A 17,225-nucleotide genomic window follows, 5' to 3' on the forward strand; every position below is an offset into this window, starting at 1 on the left:
ACACACACTCAAGCCATCACATTTAGATATTCTAGGGGAAAAGTTAAATTTTATTTCCATCTTTGGATTTTTTTTGCATTTCTCAAAATATCATTTAGTGTTGCATCTCCATTCAGGTTTCAGATATAAATGTAAGTTACAGAGGAGAAAATACCACAGTACAGAATTACATATCTCTGTCCTTTGTTTTGGTTGACATCTGGCAATTCAAAAGAAATTTAAGGTGTACTTTTTATACTTACTCTTTTTCTCTATGTGCAATTCTTCTACTGGCATTAAGTTGAAGGATCTTCTCTGCACTTGACAAAAACCATGATATGAGTCTTACACAATTATTTCATAAAATAACTTAATAGAAAATATTTAAAGAATTCAATATTTTTTTCTATCAAGGCTAGGCTTTCAAGCTATTCTCTTAACTCAGAAACTGATTTTAGGTATTAGAATGTGAATATTGATATTTTCAATCCTATTGATGATATCCTTCCCAGTATAATGAAACCAATTGCCAGTCATAAAAAATATTATTTATATGTATTAGATGGATCAGCATGAATATAAAATGCATTAAGAGATAAGAATTTGATATTTTTCATACTATTTATCAATTGTACTATACAATCAAAAACATAAACAATGCATACCTGATTTCTAACTTATGAATTTCTGGTTTTGTCCCATTGCGTTTGCTCAAAGTTAGTATTCAGGGTCATTTCTGAAGCTCTCCAAAAGGAGTTATTTCCTTCTTACAAAATAGAAACCAAAGCCCTAAGATAATACCACTTCCATGGGGCTTACCCAACTAGTCCTCACTCACTTCTCATATATACTCTTTGTAAACTGGTATAACTCAAATTTCTCTCATGAGATAGAAAAGACAGAAGAAGCTATGTATGTAGCATTATAACATTCTAAAAACAGAAGATATAAGTGTTTTATGCCATTTTCATAAATAAAATAGAATCTCTTAGTTTATATAATAATTAAGATTATAAAACAAAAACAAATAACAACAACAACAAACTATTGTACTAAACACCATGATGTCTGTATATTCCTTAACTCTGAAGCTTTGTTGAAAGATTATGCATGTTCAAGTCTTGAAGGCAGTAAAAGATGAAAGTAACCGCATAATAGAGAATATATTACCAGTGTACATAAGAAACTCAGCATCACAACTTGTACCTTTCCAAGGCATACTAACCTGCAGTGAAGCTTTGCATGTTTATGCATTGTTGTCTCAGGATTCTTCATGAGTTCTATTCCGTCATCCTAGAAGCATGCAACAAAAAGTTAGAATGTGGCTGGAGATATCATTTCACAGGTAGGAATGTAAGAGCATTGGCTGGACTACTCTAAAATAGCATGAACAGGATCAACTAGTAGGCCCTTTTATAAGTACCAGAAACTAACAAAAGGTTGGAAAGAATATAAATCATATCTACCCAAGAACAAATCTGACACTCTGTAAGCTTCATAGTACTGGCATGTCTTAGTATTGTTCCCCAAACCTCATGGTAACCTTGAAATAAAGCACTTTTGAAATAGCAGATGTAGAAAAAGTATTTGTAGTTATTCAAAACCATCATTCTAAGGATAACTTATTATTTGAATTTACATGAACTATGTCTAGAATTCTCCCATCCAACATACTTGTTTTTAGTTTACCAAATTCAGTTTAGTGACCAAATTCAATATCTGGAAAATGCTTTTTAACTCATGTATTTACAGTACCAGGAGGTATTAAGTACAGTATCTATCCATCTGAATCATGGAAATAGAACAATCAGGACTCAGATCAAAATATTGAACATAGAAAGTCTATGTGATTAGTTTTTCTACATGTAGTGCTGAAAACCTCCAGCATTTTTCCTAATATTAGATGAATCTCTGCATGTAAATGGCTCTGTGTATGACTCAAAAATTCAAGTATCATCCTAAGTATCACTCTGAGTTGTAAATGTGCAATATGATACCTAACATAGATATAGAAAACACTGAAATCCTGAGAGTGTTTTCAACATAGAGAAAAGCCCCTTAACTATAGATAAAACATTTATCAGTTTGTTAAAAATTCTCAGTCTAATCATTATCTGACCACTGTGCTAATCAAGTAGGGAGAGAGAAGTTAGCACAATTAACAAAACATGTTTGATTAAAGAACACCATTCAATAAACAAGACAACAAGGCAGAGAAAAACAAAACAGTCTATAAGATCTGCTTCTAAAGTCACACAAGCCTGTTGGAAATACTTGGTTTTTTTTTTTTACAACAACAACAAAAAATGAGGCATATAAAAGAATATACTATACCCATAAATAAAATCACCTAGTAGAAAACTACCGTTGTGAATCCAGATGTTGCATTATTTTAAAAAAAAACATCAGTTATTATGATCATATTCAAAATTCAAATAATTACATGAAGTCATGTCATTCAAAATAGTAGCAATAAAATGATAGAAATTATAACAGCAAACAAATATAAATAATAGGAATGAACTTGACAAAAAATGGTAACTCACATTAAGATTCAACAGAAGAATTATTATTTAAGGATATATATTAACTCCTGGAATTTTGTTCAGTTTGTGGTGCTTTCTTATACCCTTTTATTTAACTATAATGTTTATTTTTAAATATAACATATAACATATATAGCACACCACACACACACACACACACACACACACACACACACACACACACACACACACACATGGGTTATATTTATTCCCCCTCACTACTCTCAGATCTCCTTTTCTCTATCCACACAATCCCATATTCTTTTTTTAAAGTCCAGATTTAATTCCCCTCCTACTCCACCCTTCAACTGTTCTTTATCCCATAACTCCTCCCCTCTCCTGTGTCTTCATGAGGATGACCCCAACCTCCACTCCCACCCCACCAGACCTCTAAACTCCCTGGGCCCTCCAGTCTCTTGAGGGATAGGTGCATCTGCTCTGACAAAACCCACACCAGACAGTCCTCTGCTCTATCTGTGTTGGAGCCCTCATATCAGCTGGCATATGCTGCCCAGTTGATGTTGTAGTATCTGAGAGATCTCCCAGGGCCAGGTCATATTCTTTCTTTAATCAAAAATAAAAAATAAAACTATAAACAAACAAAAATACAGAAACACAACAAGAGGCATAACATCTATTTTGTGTTGTCAAACTTCTCTTGAGAATTCATCCTACCTCCACTGTGTCAGATACATCCAGCATCATTTTATTATTTTTTTAATTCAATGATGGATATTTTAATGGTGAGAAATATATCTATCAAAACATGAAAGTCCTTAAACTGAGGTTGGCTCTTCAACAAGTTGGAATATGTGTAAGAAATTGAATGTATGTGATAGAAACCTATAATGGATATTGAATCCAATGTGAAAGAAATTTCTGCTATTATATATTTTATATAGCCATGTCACTTAGAACACAGATATCAGTTTTCTTTGTAACATTTTTATGTCTTCATTATTATTTTAATGGAAAGATGTACATTATTTCATTGTACAGGCCCCCTTTAAAATTATTGAATCATTGAAGTGATAGCAGATCACAGTGCTAAATACCATAGGAGCCTTTTCTCTTTTATCACTCTGTGGACCACTATGATGTCTTGAGTTGTGTTTCTTAGTCGTCTATATTACAGAAAAGAGAAAGGGAACATAAAACTGTATAGGTGGATAAGTAGAACTTATTTTATATTAAACGTCATCTTTCAACCTGCAAATGTTCCTCTGTCTAAACAGCTTGTATGATTCAATTTCTCCCATTATATTTTATAGTGTTTCTCCAGTCATGCCATACAATAATATTATTAAAACAAATTATCAGACAGTCATCTTCTTCCCCAAAAAACTGTATGTTTCTCTTTCAGCAAATGCCATATAGGGTCAAATAGCCTGAGGCAGAATATGTAAGCTAATTATGAAGTTGATGAGATCAGAAATCTAATCTAATTAATTTGTTTCATTCTTTAGGATCAGAACTTGAGAACAATCTATATGCATGAACTTCAAACAATTATTTTAAGGTTCTGTGACTCTCAATTCCCCAAAACGCTAATATAGTAGAAAATTGATATATTAAAGTACATTTCAAGAAGTATATTCAATCATTCAATCGCTGTGAAGTTTTAGCCAAGCACAGAAATCTAAGATGTGTGTGTGTGTGTGTGTGTGTGTGTGTGTGTGTATAGAAATTAAATTCAGATTATTGAGAAAACAAGAGAAGAAAAAATAAGCAGAAAACAGTGAGAGAATTTGTATCATTTTAGTAACACTGTGATATAAATCCTGTCTCAATATTCATGGTATAAATATCTTAATGTCTTGTCTGTAAGGCAAGGGAATTTATGAATTAAACAATGCACACACTAAAATATTAATCTTCACATTGTTACTAAGTAGTCTATCTGTTTGCATTGATGTTCCAGCTATTGTACTGGAATGTTAATATCTCTATCATATTCTTTCTGTTTCACTCCTTAATATTTTATTCTTTTCAGGATTAGGTCACATTCATACAACTGTTCCTCTCCTTTGATGGAATCCAACTCAATAACTTGGGAAGACTTTTGCAAGCAACTGAGATAGAATCAATTTAGAAGTTGCTAGGTTCAGGCTTAGCAAAATGCACTTTAGGGACCGCTCAGTGGCTTCTTTTCAGAATGAACATTTTTCAAAACATGAGATGGTTAAATGCAGAGTATAACAATTACAGCAAATTAAAATGATGTTCAATTGCATGAACACCTTTATAAAATGTATGCATATTTTAACAGAAAGTACCAGAAAGTATCCATATCCAGAAAAAAATATTGTTAAGATATACTTAATGTCCCAAAATATCCAGCTAGCTAAATTCAACATATAATTTGTCTTAATCTAAGATGGCTTGGAATTCATCCTGGAACTTTATAACAAAGGTAGTGGCAAGACTGAAATAAAGTTGACGAGAATGCTCAATCTTACTTAGTAACATCACTCATAAAAACATTCCCTGACTTCACTTTCAATTAAAATCACAGTTTGAGTCTCATTTCATTGCTGTAGCTGATACTTCCTTGGAGACAGACAGCTACTAACCCCTTGGTTTATCTGCTATTCCTCTCAATCAATTATCTGCTTCCAGATGACACTTAGCAAATATAAATATCATTTGAAATGCATTTCAAATACCACTTAGCTGTATTCAGTGCATCAAGAAATACTTAGAGCATCAACGGGGACTCAGTTGTCTTCCTCTTTGGCTGTAGTTGGCAAAACTAAAATAAACATTAATGAAATAAAAGTGAAAAGGCCAGGTTGTCAGCTTGACATTCATTAACTGGGTCTTTGCAACATTTTCTAACATTTGTTTTGTTTCCCATGAAATGAAGATTTTATTAGTTGATATCCAAATTATATCTTCAATTTTAAAATACTATTTTGACTGTTGTGCAAAAACATGAAGTATTAAAATTTTTATTTCATTATATCATTGCTTAATTTCTTTCAGGAATCAAATAAATAGCATACCTGCCTTTGTACTCTAAGTCTGTATATAATGCATGGCTATAAAATACAGACAAACATGCACAGAGAGAGGGGGAGAGAGACAGAACAGAGAGGGGGACACTTCATTTATTTACTTCATCTTCTGTTCATCAGACTGGTTGATGAACATCTTCCAGATCTTTTAAACAGACATCATCTTTTGTTCAAAAGCCTGGTTAGTCATTTGCCATCTTGACACATGGAGCTAGAGTCATCTAGATATGGAAAAAATCAATTAAGAAAATGAATTCATCAGATTGACATGTAGAAAAGTCTATGTGACATTTTCTTGATCAATGGTAGATATGGATGGGCCAAGTCAACTATGGGTAGCATGACCCCAGGATAGGTTGTCTTGAGATGTGCAAGGAAGCAGACTGGAGAAGGCATGATGAGTGGGCCAGTAAACAGTATTTCTCCATGGCTCTGCCAAAGTTAGTCCCTCTAGGTTCCTGCTCTTGCTTTCCTTAGTGATAGATTGGAGAAGTCAAATAAATCGTTTTGTTCACCCAAGCTTCATTTGGTCAATGTGTTATCACAGCAAAAATAAATAAATAAATAAATAAATAAATAGAAAAAGAAAAAGAAGACGAAAAGAAAAGAAAAATTCAGACATGCATGAAGGAAACCTTCATGGATTGCATACTTTCTGTTTATATATAATTTATTTCTGTGACTTGAAGTGAGTGATGTCTGTCAGAGTGGGCAGCTTGTCAAATTCACATTTGCAGTGCTCAGTACTAAAGAACTCCTTTCTACCAAGAGCACACTCTACCTTTAGTTGACAGGAGAGATGATCAATCAGGAAAAGATAAGGTTTTGGGTAAAGAAGACTTGTTATAATAACTGACCCCTGCTCCTGAGATAACCAGTAAGGTTTTTAGATTTTCTCACTTATTTTTTCAGATTGTGGTTTTTTTTTTTCATTTTTTTATTGAGTATCTTCTTCATTTACTATAGCATTTCTTCCTTCCTTTTCTTACTTATAAACTCTTATTTCCCCTCTATCTTGTCCTTCAAATTCAGGGACTCATTAAATACCAAATGTTTTTGCATGCATAAATATTGCCAAATATAACCATTTGATTCCATATAATGTTAATTGTGTGTTTTCAGGGTTTACCATTCACACTTAACAACCAATTACCATGCTTTTCCCTGGGAAGAACAACCTATCCCACTCCTTTTTTCAGTTGCTAGTAGTTGTTTGTGTAGGATTGTGGGCCCCTGGACTTTTCCTCATGCAGTTTGGCATAGTTATTGGTGTCTCCCTGTCCACCTCATGTTTAGGATATGTTGTTGGTTCCTTTACAAAACACACAATTTCACTATGACTAGGAAGTTAGCTAGACTTCCAAGACTAGGCACAGCATCCCACTTGCTGATTGGGCCTTAAGTCCAATTAGAGATCCATTAGTTACCACTAAGGTATCTGTGCGACTACTGGACCTGTAAGGTTTAGGTACCACACTGCTCATTGATTTGGTTTACATACATGACAGCTGGGGGCAGGGGCTGATAGTCACACAAAGGAGGGATCCTTTGAAAGTATTCATGGTACCATTTGGTACCATGAAAGCTGGGACTCAGGAATGAGCCTCTCAAGACAGTTCAAGCTATGGAATCTCTGCTTCTGATTTTGAAGTGCACCAAGACCAAGAATTATAGAATGTATGCTTTAGAAGTCTCCAATAGAGTTTAAAATGTAGTAATTCAGGTCTGCTTTCCTCTTTTCAGGTCTTAGTAGCATAGAGTTTGTCTTTCTTATATATATGTATAAGAGTGTGTGCACATATATTATATACATAGTATATATGTATATGCTATATACATATACTATATATTATAGTGTTTTATTTATGACTCAGCAGAATTAAAGAAGGGCAAATATATTTAAGTATATGGATATATATATAAGCATATCTTATACAGAAAAACTTATATAATTGATGTCATTTCTATTCACACTTAAATCTATATTAAATTCTCAGGTAATCCTTAAGTGTTAGGGAGGAACAATTATTTTATTCGATATATTTTTTATTTAAATTTCAAGTGATTTCCCTTTTCTAGCCCCCCACTCCCCAAAAGTCCCATAAGCCCCCTTCCCTCCCCCTGTTCTCCCACCCACCCCTTCCCAATTCCCTGTTCTGGTTTTGCCCTATACAGCTTCACTGAATCTTTCCAGAACAAGGGGCCACTCCTCTGTTCTTCTTGTACCTCATTTGATGTGTGGATTATGTTTTGGGTATTCCAGTTTTCTAGGTTAATATCCACTTATTAGTGAGTGCATACTATGATTGATCTTTTGAGACCGGGTTACCTCACTTAGTATGATGTTCTCCAGCTCCATCCATTTGTCTAAGAATTTCATGAATTCATTGTTCCTAATGACTGAATAGTACACCATTGTGTATATATACCACATTTTTTTGCATCCACTCTTCCGTTGAGGGATACCTGGGTTCTTTCCAGCTTCTGGCTATTATAAATAGGGCTGCTATGAACATAGTGAAGCATGTATCCTTATTACATGCTGGGGAGTCCTCTGAGTATATGCCTAGGAGTGGTAGAGCAGGATCTTCTGGAAGTGAGGTGCCCAGTTTTCTGAGGAACCACCAGACTGATTTCCAGAGTGGTTGTACCAATTTGCAACCCCACCAGCAGTGGAGGAGTGTTCCTCTTTCTCCACATCCTCACCAACACCTGCTGTCTCCTGAATTTTTAATCTTAGCCATTCTGACTGGTATAAGGTGAAATCTCAGGGTTGTTTTGATTTGCATTTCCCTAATGACTAATGAAGTTGAGCATTTTTTAAGATGATTCTCCACCATCCAAAGTTCTTCAGGTAAAAATTCTTTGTTTACGTCTGTACCCCATTTTTAATAGGGCTAATTGGTTTTCTGGAGTCTAACTTCTTGAGTTCTTTATATATATTGGATATTAGCCCTCTATCTGATGTAGGGTTGGTGAAAATCTTTTCCCAATTTTTTGGTTGCCAATTTGTCCTTTTGATGGTGTCCTTTGCCTTACAGAAACTTTGAAGTTTTATGAGGTCCCATTTGTCTATTCTTGATCTTAGAGCATAAGCTATTGGTGATCTGTTCAGAAACTTTCCCCCTGTACTGACATCCTCAAGGGTCTTCCCCAGTTTCTTTCTATTAGCTTCAGAGTGTCTGGCTTTATGTGGAGGTCCTTGATCCATTTGGAGTTGAACTTAGTACAAGGAGATAAGGATGTATCAATTTGCATTCTTCTGCATGCTGACCTCCAGTTGAACCAGCTCCATTTGTTGAAAAAGCTATCTTTTTTCCATTGGATGTTTTCAGCCCCTTTGTCGAGGATTAAGTGGCCATAGGTGTGTGGGTTCATTTCTAGATCTTCAATCCTGAGGAACAATTTTTTAATTGGAAATGTATTCAATAAGTTTGACAGAACTTGCTGTAATGGTGTGTTTAGGTGTGTATACTTCCAGCCACTTTCCTAGCCCTATTTGGATTTGAAAATGGGAGACACGCACACACACACACGGTTGTTAATTTTAAAGTGCCTTGGGTGCCTTTCAAAGGCTGGGTACGTCTAATCCTTCACCTGCTACCCTAGGTCCAATCAGGAAAGTGACTCTCTCTCTCTCTCTCTCTCTCTCTCTCTCTCTCTCTCTCTCTCTCTCTCTCTCTCTCTCTCTGTGTGTGTGTGTGTCTCTGTGTCTCTCTGTCTCTGTCTCTCTGTCTCTGTCTCTGTCTCTCTCTCTTTCTCTCTCTCTCTCTCTCATTCACTCACTCCTACATCCTAGTCCACACAAATCTAAGGGTCCCACCCTGTCTCCCTTTGCTCAACCATTAGTCATTGGCACCTTACTGATTGATTAAAAACCAACTGGGGACAAGGACCTTCAATGTTTGGGCACAAAGATTCCTAATTAAATCAAAGCATTAGAACAAGTCCGCAACACCATTCAAACTCAATATGCCCCCAATTATATTTTTAGAGTATGCTATTCACTGTCAATAATTTAGATACGACACACGCTGCCTGCCAGGACAGAAAAGGGTCACTAGGTACTGTATCACACTGAGCTTTAGATCTCTGGTCGTGCAAACCACCAGGGGTCTGCCTGCAATCAGGAACTGAGCACATAGGCGGTTTGTCTGCCAGCCTACCGGGAGTGGGGCCTGTGTCCTGCCCAGAGAGCTACAGAAGGAGAGAAGCCCTGCAGTCATATTCACTGCCTGCCTGGACAGAAAAGGATCCCTAGGTACTGTGTCACCCTGAGCTTTAGATCTCTGGTGGTGCAAGCCACCAGGGGTCTGTCTGTGCCAAGGAACTGAGCACATAGGTGATTTGTCTGCCAGCCCACCAGGAGTGGGGCCTGTGTCCTGCCCAGAGAGCAGCAGAGGAAGAGATTCCCTGTGGCCATATTCACTGCCTGCCTGGACAGAAAAGGATCACTAGGTACTGGATCACCCTGAGCTTTAGATCTCTGGTGGTGCAAATGTCCAGGGGTCTGCCTGGATTCAGGAACTGAGCACATAGGCGGCTTATCTGCAAGCCAGTCCATCACAGTACCTGTGTCCTATGTAAGAATCAACAGAGGGAGTGACACCCACCACACCATCTTTGCTCCATAATAGACCAGACAGAGAACACCTGATTGACCTTGACAACCTAAGTATAGCATTGCTTGAGGCAAGACTGAGAAGGGCTCCAAAGGCACAAAAGAGGAAGGCAGCAATATCAGTAATCTGTGCAAGAGGAAACCCAGTCATCCAGTGTTGCAGAAATAACCTTAAAGATCCACAGTAGGTTGAAGCACCAGCCAGTGACAAAAAGGCCATCTAACACCTGGGAGAACTAGATGGCTAAAGGCAAACGTAGGAATGTTACTAACAGAAACCAAGGCATTATGGTGCCATCTTAACCCAATTCTCCAACAATAGCAACCAACACACCAGAAAAACAAGATTTGGATTTAAAATCACTGGTCATGATGCTGGTACAAGAACACATGAAGGACATACTTAAAGAAATTCAGGAGAAAATGGATCAAAAATTAGAAGCCCTTAAAAGGTAAACACAAAAATCATTGAATGAAATTTAGGAGAATACAAAAGCCAATAAGGAGGAAACACAAAAATCACTTAAAGAAATACAGGAGAACTTTGATCAACAGGCAGAAGTCATGAAAGAGGAAACACAAAAATCTCTTAAAGATTTAGAGGAAAATATGAACAAGCAAATGACGGAACTGAGCAAAAACTTCCAGGAACTAAAAACAGAAGTAGAAATAACTAAGAAAGCACAAAGGGAGACAACTTTGGAGATAGAAAACCTTGGGAAGAATTCAGGGACCATAGACGCAAATATCAACAACAGAATACAAGAGATAGAAAAAAGAATCTCAGATGCTGAAGATACCATAGAAACCATGGACTCAACAGTTAAAGAAAATGCAAAATGCAAAAAACTTGTAACCCAAAACATCCAGGAGATCCAGGACACAATAAGAAAGCCAAATCTAAGGATTATGGGCATTGATGAGAGTGAAGATTTACAACTTACAGGGCCAGCAAATATCTTCAACAACATTGTGGAAGAAAACTTCCCTAACCTAAAGAGAGAGATGCCCATGAATATACAAGAAGCTTACAGAACTCCAAACAGACTGGACCAGAACAGAACTACCTCCAGTCACATAATAATCAAAACCCTAAATGTACTAAATAAAGAAAGAATACTTAGGGCAGTAAGAGAAAAAGGGCAAGTAACATATAAAGGAAGACCTATAAGAATTACACCAGATTTCTAACCAGAGACCACGAAAGCTAGAAGATCCCAGGCAGAGCACATGTAGACTCTAAGAGAACACAAATTCCAGCCAAGACTACTATACCCAGTGAAACTCTCAATTACTATAGATGGAGAAACCAAGATATTCCATGACAAAACCAAATTAGACAGTATCTTTCCACAAACCCTGCCCTACAAAGGAAAATAGGGGGAAAACACCTTTATAATGAGGGAAACTATACCCTGGAAAAAGCAGGATATTAAGCTTCTTTCATCAAACCCAAAGAAGATAACCATACAAGTATAAAATTAAAATCAAAAATGATAGGAAGCAATAACCACTACTCCTTAATATCTCTTAACATCAATGGACTCAATTCACCAATAAAAAGACATAGACTAATAGACTGGTTACGTAAACAGGACCCTACATTTTGCTGAATACAGGAAACACACTTCGGTGTCAAAGACAAAAACTACCTTAGAGTAAAAGGCTGGAAAACAATTCTACAACCAAATGGTCCCAGGAAACAAGCTGGAGTTGCCATTCTAATATCAGATAAAATTGACTTTCAACCTAATGTCATCAAAAAAGACATGGAAGACATTTGGGACCACTTCTTGCTGGTCAAAGGAAAAATCCAACAAGAAGAACTCTCAATCCTGAACATCTATGCTCCAAATACAAGGGCACCCTCATTCATAAAAGAAACATTACTAAAGCTCAAAGCACACATTGCACCTAACACAATAATTGTGGGTTACTTCAACACTCCACTCTCACCAATGGACCAATCAGGAAATCAGAAACTAAACAGGGAGACAGTGAAACTAATTGAATCTTTGAACCAATTGGAGTTAACATATATATATAGAACTTTTCATCCCAAAGCAAAAGAATATACCTTTTTCTCAGCATCTCATGGGATCTTCTCCAAAATAGATCATATAGCTGGTCACAAGACAGACCTCAACAAATATAAGAAGATTGAAATAATCCCATACCTCCTATCAGATCACTATGGAGTAAAAGTTGTCTTTAATAACAATAAAAACAACAGAAAGCCCACATACTCATGACAACTGAACAATACTCTACTCAATGATACCTTGGTCAATGAAGAAATAAAGAAAGAAATCAAAGATTTCTTAGAATTTAATGAAAATGAAGGCACAACATACACAAATCTATGGGACACAATGAAAGCAGTGCTAAGAAGAAAACTCATAGCTTTGAGTGCCTCCAAAAAGAAATTCGAGAGAGCATACACTAGAAGATTAATGGAACAACTGAAAGCCCCAGAACAAAAAGAAGCTAATTCACCCAGGAGGAGAAGAAGACAGGAAATCATCAAACTCGGGGCTGAAATCAATCAAGTAGAAACCAAGAGAACCATACAAAGAATCAACAAAACCAAAAGCTGGTTCTTTGAAAAAATTAACAAGATAGATAAACCCTTAGCCAGACTAACCAAAGGGCACAAAGAAAGTATCCAAATTAATAAAATTAGAAATGAAAATGGAGATATTACAACAGAAACCGAGGGAATTCAAAAAATTATCAGATCCTACAACAAAAACCAGTATTCAACACAACTGGAGAATCTGGAGGAAATGGACATTTTCTTAGACAGATACCAATTACCAAAATTAAACCAGGATCAAATAGACCATCTAAACAGACCCATAACCCCTAAGAAAATAGAGGGGTCCTAGAAATCCTCCCAACCAAAAAAAGCACAGGACCAGATGGTTTCAGTGCAGAATTCTATCAGACCTTCAAAGAAGACTTAACACCAATACTCTTCAAACTATTCCACCAAATAGAAACAGAAGGAACACTACCCAACTCCTTCTTTGAAGCCACTATTATGCTGATACCAAAACCACACAAAGATCCAACTAAAAAAGAGAATTTCAGGCCAATTTCCCTTATGAATATCGATGCAAAAATACTAAATAAAATTCTTGCCCACCGTATCCAAGAACACATCAAAATGCTCTCCACCATGATCAAGTAGGCTTCATCCCAGGGATGCAGGGATGGTTCAATATAAGGAAATCCATAAATACTACCCAATACATAAACAAACTCAAAGAAAAAACCCATATGATCATTTCATTAGATGCTGAAAAAGCATTTGACAAAATTCAGCATCTTTTCATGCTAAAAGTCTTGGAAAGGACAGAAATTCAAGGCCCATATCTAAATATAGTAAAAGCAATATACAGCAAACTGGTAGCCAACATCAAACTAAATGGAGAGAAACATGAAGCAATCCCACTAAATCAGGGACTAGACAAGGCTGCCCCCTCTCTCCATATCTTTTCAATATAGTTCTTGCAGTCCTAGCTAGAGCAATTAGACAACATAAGGAGGTCAAAGGGATACAAATTGGAAAGGAAGAAGTCAAACTATCACTATTTGCAGATGATATGATCATATATATAAGTGACCCTAAAAACTCTACTAGAGAACTCCTAAAGCTGATAAACAACTTCAGTGAAGTGGCTGGCTACAAAATCAACACAAGCCAATCAGTAGCCTTTATATATTCAAAGGATAAGCAGACTGAGAAAGAAATTAGAGAAATGACTCCCTTCACACTAGCTACAAACAGCATAAAGTATCTTTGGATGACTCTAACCAACCAAGTGATGGACCTATATGACAAGAACTTCATATCTCTGAAGAAGGAAATCGAAGAAGATCTCAGAAAATGTAAAATTTTTCCATGCTCGTGGATTGGCAGGATTAATATAGTTAAAATGGCCATCTTGCCAAAGGCAATCTACAGATTCAATGCTATGCCCATAAAAATCCCAACCCAGTTCTTCATAGAACTAGAACGAGCAATTCTCATATTCATCTGGAATAACAAAAAACCCAGGATAGCTAAAAACTATTCTCACAGTAAAAGAACTTCAGGGGGATTCAGTATCCCAGCCTTTAAAATTTACTACAGAGCAATAGTGATAAAAACTGCATGATATTGGTACAACGTCAGGCAATCGGATCAATGGAATAGGATTGAAGACCCAGAAATGAACCAACACACCTATAGTCACTTGATCTTCGATAAAGGAGCTGAAAGCATCCAGTGGAAAAAAGATAGTCTTTTCAAAAAATGGTGCTGGTTCAATTGGAGGTCAGCATGCAGAAGAATGCAAATCGATCCATTCTTATCTCCTTGTACTAAGCTCAACTCCAAATGGATCAAGGACCTCCACATAAAACCTGACACACTGAAACTAATAGAAAAGAAACTGGGGTAGACATTGAGGACATGGGCACAGGGGGAAAGTTCCTGAATAGAACACCAATAGCTTATGCTCTAAGATCAAGAATTGACAAATGGGACCTCATAAAACTACAAAGTTTCTGTAAGGCAAAGGACACTGTCAAAAGGACAAAACGTCAACCAACAGATTGGGAAAGGATCTTCACCAACCCTAAATCTGACAGAGGGCTAATATCTAATACATACAAAGAACTCAAGAAGGTAGAACCCAGAGAACCAAATAACACCATTAAAAAATGGGGTATGGAGCTAAACAAAGAATTTTCACATTAAGAACTTCGGAGAGCTGAGAAACACCTTAAGAAATGTTCAACATCATTAATCATTAGGAAATGCAAATCAAAACAACCCTGAGATTTCACCTCACACCAGTCAGAATGGCTAAGGTCAAAATCTCAGGAGACAGCACGTGTTGGTGAGGATGTGGAGAAAGAGGAACACTCCTCCACTGCTGGTGGGATTGCAAGATGGTGCAACTACTTTGGAAATCAGTATGGCAGTTCCTCAGAAAACTGGGCATGTCACTTCCTGAGGACCCTGTTATACCACTCCTGGGCATATATCCAGAGGATTCTTCAGCATGCAATAAGGACACATGTTCCACTATGTTCATAGCAGCCCTAATTGTAGTAGCCAGAACCTGGAAAGAATTCCTTCAACAGAGGAATGGATACAAAAAATGTGGTATATTTACACAATGGAGTACTATTCAGCCATTAGAAATAATGAATTCATGAAATTCTTAAAACAAATGGATGGAGCTGGAGAATATCATACTATGTGAGGTAACACAGTCTCAAAAGATCAATCATGGTATGCACTCACAGATAATTGGATATTAGCTTAGAAACTTTGAATACCCAAGACATAATCCACATATTAAATGATGTCCAAAAAGAATGGAGGAGTGGCCCCTGGGTCTGGAAAGACTCAGTGCAGGAGTGTGGGGGAATTCCAGAACAGGGAAGTGGGAAGGGGTAGCTGGAGGAACAGGGGGAGGGAAGAGGGCTTATGGGACTTGCGGGGAGTGGGGACCCAGAAAAGGGGAAATCATTTGAAATGTAAATAAAAAAATATATCAATAAAAAATAAAAAATAAATAATTTAGATACACCATCTTTTATAATGAATTACCAAGTCAATTCAATAACATTTGCAAACATATCACATGCCATGTTTTCTTCTCTACATTTAATCTCTTAGTTCAACATTATTATTTTAAACTTCATTAACTATTAAGGAAATATCACTGTGATCTCCTTGGCACTAATTTCTGTCCAATCTCTATCACTGCTTGTATCCATTCGACACATACATGCAAATGTATAAATGTTATAATTAAAACTTACACTTAAATGGCATTTCCGTGTTTCCCAATTCTTTAAAACTGTATTTACAGCTCATTATGTATAATTTGATGATTCTGAATTCTGGATGTACAAGGCAGTTTAACATAACTATTTAGTCATTGGTAACAGAAGTAGCAAAGCAAGAATAAGAATAGAAATTTTAAGAACATGCTTTTAACCAAATTGTTCTAAAGAACACTTACAGAACAAAATAACAAATAGAAGCCAAATACACATTATTTTTAGTTGCAGGCAATACTTTCAACAAAGGAGACATCTTAGTTCCATTTCCCATTGCTGAGATGAAACACCATAACAACAGCAACTTAAGGGTGAAAACATTCACTTGGCTCACATTTCCAGGTTCTATTGTGAGGAGGTCAAGGTGGCTGGAAATTGAAGCAGTGAGTTACATTGTATTTACAGACAAGCACTATGAATGCATGCTAATTCTCAGCTTGCTGTTTCTATTTTTTTCACAATATCCTATAGCCTAGGTAGGAAAGGATACAATGTTCAGTGGGTAAGATTGCCTACCCACTTAATTTATTAATGACATTAAAAAAAATCCCCCACAGATTTTAGCAGAAGCCTACCAATCAGATGATTCTAGATTATGTAAATTTGATAATTATTGCTAACTACCTCAGTATGGTTGGTTTGGTTTTAGTTTCTTTTCTATTTTTTTCTTTTCTTTCTTTGTTTCTTTCTTCTTTTCTTTATTCATTCCTTTCTTTTTTAATACAATCTTCTATACCATCAAGTTAAACTGAACTTGATTAGAAATCTGTAACAAAATACTGCTCAGCTTTAATAGTGGCTACTTTGACTGAGTTTCAGAGATTTCAGTCTATACCTGGATGCCACTTCTGACAAAGTAGAGGCATCAGGCAGAACACCATGATAGAGAAAAATCTGTTCATCTCAAGCATCTATAGAACACAGGAAGGAACTAGGCACAAGAAAATTCCCAAGAACTTTAATCCCATCAACAGTGCTTTGTCTCCTAATAACCCAATAAGCCTTTTGATGATGTTAGCACCTTTGTGACCCAGCCACTTCTCATGAGCATTTCTACCTAGGAACCAAGCTCCAACAAGGAAGATTTTGAAGTTCCCTGTCTCAAAACCATAATGAGGAAAATCACAATTTGGAAATTAAATGAAACATTTCTGAAAGTGTAATACATCAAGTTTGTCAAAGTATATCACTTAATACTTTGCATAACTCAGATCCAAT

The sequence above is a fragment of the Apodemus sylvaticus genome, chromosome 3 (genome assembly GCF_947179515.1).
Source record: "Apodemus sylvaticus chromosome 3, mApoSyl1.1, whole genome shotgun sequence".
Classification (NCBI taxonomy): Eukaryota; Metazoa; Chordata; class Mammalia; order Rodentia; family Muridae; genus Apodemus; species Apodemus sylvaticus.